Raw genomic sequence first — 6,000 nt, 5'->3', positions numbered from 1 at the left:
TGAACCTTAAGAAAGTTCCATGCCAACCACCCAGCAAAATAAACGATGTTGTTCTTTTCTATTGCCAAAGAGTAGTCTGAAGGCGAATCGTCTGCCGTGGTAAGAAAAACTGCGCTTCCTAGGGCAAGAGGAGGAGAAGGTGCCAAAAGGCGTGCTGGGAGCGTAGCAAAGAGAGGCATGTCGTCAGCACAGTTTGATTTTTTCCAACAGCTTAAATAGGTTTCTAATCGAAAGGTGCGTGAACGCGGCCTGAAATTGACGGAAAGTGGAGTTCGTGTTTGCACCTGATATTGAACGTATAACAGCAAAAGTGTTTTCAAGGGTGTCCTCGTTCAAATGGCGGGTTTAAAAGTGGGAAAAACCATAATTAACCGCGAGGTGATTGCTGAGCAGCAGCAGTGACCTAACTCTCAAGCGGAGGCCACGAATGCACTGCGGCTGTCTTCTACATCCGAGCACTTGCAGGCTTTTAAAAACCAGAATGCACTCTTTCAAAAACTTAACATCGATAGAGCCGTTACACATTGCAGAGGCATATGGCGTCTTTGCAGATTTCTGCAAGCTATTTAGGCTGTCAAAGAGACGGTCGATTCTTTCGACGAATCTCGCTGTATGAACAGCTGTGGCTGGCAATTGCCAGCCACAGCTGTTCATACAGCGAGCCACAGCCAGCACATCTTTGACGAGAAGATCCAATTAAAATACTTCTCCTTCAGCTTTGGCATAGAACGGATGTCATGTTTGCGGTCCTTCTCATAAGCGTCCTTGATGTATTAACTTTTCACTATGTAATCACCAACTTTTTAGTCGTATTTGAATAACATGTTTCTGAGTCACTTCAAAAGGTGCGGAGCATCGAAAAGGAAAAAAAAGTGGCTAGCCATTGATCTCTACGTAAGGCTTTTCGGCAGTTACGTTGCTTGAAAAAGAGACACGTTCTGACACCCTTCATCGCATACAACAGCTACCGTCTCTAGGTTAGCGTCCACAAGGGCGCTGTAGCACTGGAAAAAGAGAACTTTTAGTACATCTAAAGGTGTGCCTTTGTGAGCGAAAAAAATAGCCAAGCGGCTGCTTCCACGGTGTTCCGACTCCTTTCGCCCTGAACATGAGAATCTTCTTTGCCAGCTTTTTGCCTTGCTGCCCACTATGTTCTTCAAGTCCTTCAAACCTGTCAGACGAGGGGTTGTATGAAAGCTTTTTTTTATATGCATTTCAATCAAAGGCTATGCTGCAGGCGTTATCCGCTCGAGAAAAAGAAGCTGCCCGCCTCTTTATCAGCTCGAAAATAACAGGGAAAAATCCAACCTTCAGTGGCACATGCTGAAGCCATAGCTGCAGTGACCTTACTGATGGCAGCCTAAGCAGTCGCCTGCAATACTTATAGCCTTTGGGGCTATGAAAGTAGAGGCCTAAAGTCAAGGCTTTGTTGTGGCTGCACCATATCTGGCCAAACCGGCTCACATTGCTCATTCTAAGCTGGGCTTCAACGAGTGCGGCGACAGGAGGAGACACATGAACGCGGACCCTCCCAGCGACTTCGGCAACAGTCTTCATCTGAAGTTGTCTTTGCAGCCTTTTTTGCAGCCTCTTGTTACGCTCTTGAAGCTGTTGCACCTCGGCTCTCAGGGCGTTCACCTTCTCGTTGTCGATGCTGCGGCTTTTGCAGAGTGCTGCGATTTGACAAATGACCCAGATTAGGTCTCCAAGAAAAACTTGCATTCGCCATCAATTTATTAGATGTGCTATTCACGCTCAAGAATATTCCTCAATAATTTTAAGTGTCTTTAAACAAGAACAGAAAGTGTGACAAACTACACATATGCAGTTCAAGTTTAGGAAAGCAGCAGTACATCTTTATGTCGGACAGGGTGCTTCATGTTGGCCAGAGACCTGACAGTCCAAAAAGACAAGGGTGCACACAGAAAAATTCAAGTCAAAATAGGCATCCAAACTGTGAAATGCATTTTCTTAAAGCTTGGCCATACGTTACCTATGCCCATGGCACTGTAAGAGTGAAGCGCTCGCACAACAACAGGCAACTAAAGTTTGGCAGATAGGACAAGGGACCATGACAGGCTCAGCATTAAACACATCTGACCACGGCAGCTTTTCGATAACTTTAAAAAACACTGTCTTACGTGAGACTTTGTGGGAAGACTTATGATTCAGTGAAACCGGTTCAGCTGTTTTGATTTGACGGTGTTAACACCTGCGTGCGGAACAGTTTTTTTTTTGTGCTCGACAGTGACAATACTGTGAAACAAGTATGTGGTGAACTTTGAACAAACTTCGATTTGTAACTGCTAGCTAGCCGGTCTGGTGTTATGTGACCCCAGGCGTCATCTGCTCTCAAGATAAAGTTTAGTATCCCCTGGTGTTTTTCGAACCTTGGCGTTTTATGTTTGCGGCCTGACCTTTTATAACTTCACAAAAAAAAATTGCAAAAGAAAAAAATGTTCGCGTCATAGAAAGCACTCACATTTCTGGGAATACCCAGCTGCACAGCCAGATAGAGTTCTAGGCGACGGTGAAGAAACCAAAATCTCCATGTCAGCCACGTCCCCGCTGGACTCTTGAGCAGGAGCAGCATCTTGACGTAGAGCGTAGCTGTGATCAACCGCACAAAAAGAGAAAAAGAAAGAAAGGATTTTGCAAAAACTGCAAGTAAGAAAGCAAGTTCAACAGAGTGCAAAGTTGGGCGAGTTGGTCGTTCATTTAAGCTGGCAGAAACAGTGCCTCTCTGTGTACATTTACAGCGCCTGTGTGTATACTCCTTGTTTCCTGTCCTTCGTCAAGTTGCGCTGTTTCTACCACTTAAGAAAGCAAGCTCACAAAGAAAAGGGAATAAAAAGGTACCACAAGTAATATTCGGCCACCACTTATTATGGGCCCCTAATCGACTGTTCTCTAGTAAGGTGCACGATTATGTGTGGTCCAATGAAGCCACCGAAATACGCTCTGCAAATTTAATGCGAACTTAACAAAGGTGTAGAGGTTGAAGTCCTCCCTTATTCCTCTATATGAACGCATAAAAAGTATATTCACCTTCGTTCATGACAGGTTTAATTCAGAAGACTGGTCGTCAGGGTGACTACAGGAACTCCACCAGTCTGAGTGGCCGGAGTACGTGCAGCTCGATGAGGCTGGCGAAATCCTGTCTGCACATTTAGCATGAAGTTAGCCATGGAATAGTAGTTGAGTTCCTTCCTGAGTCTATTCTAACACACGACAAAGGAAATCACCTTGTTCCCACGAAAGTTTCATTTCGGAAGACTGGTCGTCAGGGTGACTACAGAAGCTCCGTGAGTCTGGAGTGCCGAAGCATGTGTAGCTCGATGAGGGTGTTAAACTAACCTCTGCAAATTTATGGTGAATTCGTATATTTTAACACAAAATGTAAATCACTTTCTTTAATATGCAGCTTTATTATGGAAGACTGGGTGTCGGCAAGGCAAAAGATGCTCTGTGGACCGATATTGACGTTGATTATGTCACTTCAAGTAAAGGATGTCATTATAAACGGGCCTGGACTGAACTTCTAGCAGTACCTCTATCCATGTTCTACCAGCTTTTCCCAGCTAATCTCACCTAGTTTTTTTGCAAAATGCTCAAGTCATAAAGACCATGCATGAGGTAATGCAGTGGTGCTGGCAGTTGCTGCCACTTTATGTTGGTTAAAGTGAAAAAGCTCGCCATGCACAACTGCTGAACCTGGAGAGCTTTTGCTGGAAATGTCGCCATGTGTCGTCTCTGCAAATAATAACAAAATGTTATGAGCCCACAAAAACAATATTTCAACCCCGTGTGGTGACTATTTTTCTAAGAGCGGGTTAACCATGCTTAGTTACAAAGTACACGGAAGGTTTATTGGTCTGCTTATTTTTTGTGGGAAGCACATTTGGCAACGCATTGTGACGCAGGTGTCCAGGGCGCAGGAAAGCTGACTCCTCAAAATGTAAGGAGCAAACTACCCTGCTTCGTAGCTGCCATGGAGTCTTCCCCTGTAGACTTTGGGTTTTGCAGAACCGAACCCAGGCTTCGCGCGTGACGATAAGGCATGGTGCTATGAGGGTGCCGTGAATACTTACGAAAAAAAAATGGCCAAAATGTCCACAGACCAAAGCAAATCAGAGCAAGGGCATTAACAAATGCATGACATCAACGCTCTGTGTACATCATAAAGAGTAAAAACACGAGTCTTATGCACAGGTACCCTATTATATATTTGTGTTGTACCACTGATAACCACGCCGATGATCACGACTCTAGGCTCCTCTGAGCCAGGCCGGTACAGGTAAATATTAATATCGTGGGCACTTTTATAATGACGGCACACAACACTGCGAAGTCAACATTCCTAGTATAGCATATTACGCCTTCAGGTGTAGTTTCTTGTGCACATCCAGACAACCTTAATATTTTAAAGTAAAACTGACAAGACTTAAGAAAAGACCGAACAAGGGGGCATACACATCACACAGCAGGCATGTCACTGAAAGTAGCGAAGTCTCACCTTCGAGAGTCGAGGGGAAACCGGTGTAGCGAGATTCCAGCCGTGCGGATGTCGCTTTCACACATTTCCACGGAGCACCGTTTCTTTGCGTATCGCGCTGTGCTCAACGTCGCAAAAGACGTTGAGCCCCTTCGGCGCAGTTGCGTCCAAGATTCAAGCGCACGACAGCCGAGTTCCCGCGCAGGTAACTGGGCTAATCACGCCCGAGAAAACAACAAAACTCCCCAAACGGTGTTAAAGGGGCCATGAAACGAATTTGGGTTCGGATGAATAATTTTAAATTGGGACTTTACTAATCGCATATCGTTCAGTGGGCCAAAAGAAAGAGGCTAGCAAGTCAAAAGCCAGCTTTTCGGTACGAAGATTTGAAAATATAGCGGACTATTTTGTACCTTCTTGCCTTCGAAAGCTCTCCGCCTTTCCACTATGATACATCCGCGGTTCCCAAAATGCGTCTCCGGCGCAAAACTGACGTCACCAGAGCCCAGCTCACGCATTGGACACGAGAACTGCGTCACTCGGACGTATGCGCTCGTCAACAATCAATCCGTCGACGAATATTTGGATTCGCGTTCGTGGCCAATGAGTGCCCTGACGGAACTTATTGTCACTGGGGAATGACAAGTTCTATGGTGTGCATAAAAAGCACGGTGGAAGCTAGGAGTCATCGCACCGGTGCCGAGGGAATGTCACGACCACGTGATTTCACAATTCGCATTTGAGTTGAGGACTAAAGCTAAGGAGGAAGAAAATAGGAAAATCGTTTCATGACGCCTTCAACTGGCGCTAAAACAATTAAAAGCGAAGAGCACGTGGAGGCCCAAACACAAGCAAGCAGACGGACGTCAGCAGCCTGCCTTTCCGCGCGCCACGAGGTCTACAAAAAACTGCAAATATCGCTATTGCTAGTCGGCCTTTTTGCTAGTGGCGTACAGAGGATGCTAATAAGAAGTATGCATAGTATTAGCAAAAACACAGACAGTTTTGAATTTTGTAGCGCGTTAAATATGATTCATATTATCTAATAATTATATTTAGCTTGTTTCAAAATACTACTGATTATACTTCGAGTCACAAACTAATTAATTTTAATAATGTTTGTCCCCACCTCTCCTAGTCGCGCTTCAATCGCATCCTTCACGTGACCCCCCAGGTCGATGTCGCTGGCGATTTGTTTTGAACTGCTTTTTGGCCGAAGCTTCGCTACCCATGTACATTACCTTGCCGGAAGCCTGAAGTCACGCGGTGCCTCGCTTCGGATGACGAAACTTCCGGCTCAAACGCCGGTCACCTATTGCCGACACAATTTTCAGGTGTATAATGTGCTTTCGGACTGCACAGGCTATCGGGATTTGCGGGATGGTCAATTTTTTTAATAGTTATTTCTTGAGTCGTGAAAATACCGTCCTAATCTTACCCCTTACACCCCCCCCCCCCCCCTCCCCGGTCAGGGTGTCCCGCGTTTCGCCTGCAGGAAGGTGGTC

Source organism: Ixodes scapularis, unplaced genomic scaffold (assembly GCF_016920785.2).
Source record: "Ixodes scapularis isolate PalLabHiFi unplaced genomic scaffold, ASM1692078v2 PGA_scaffold8__174_contigs__length_109621045, whole genome shotgun sequence".
Classification (NCBI taxonomy): Eukaryota; Metazoa; Arthropoda; class Arachnida; order Ixodida; family Ixodidae; genus Ixodes; species Ixodes scapularis.
Note: the sequence above shows the minus strand (reverse complement) of the source record.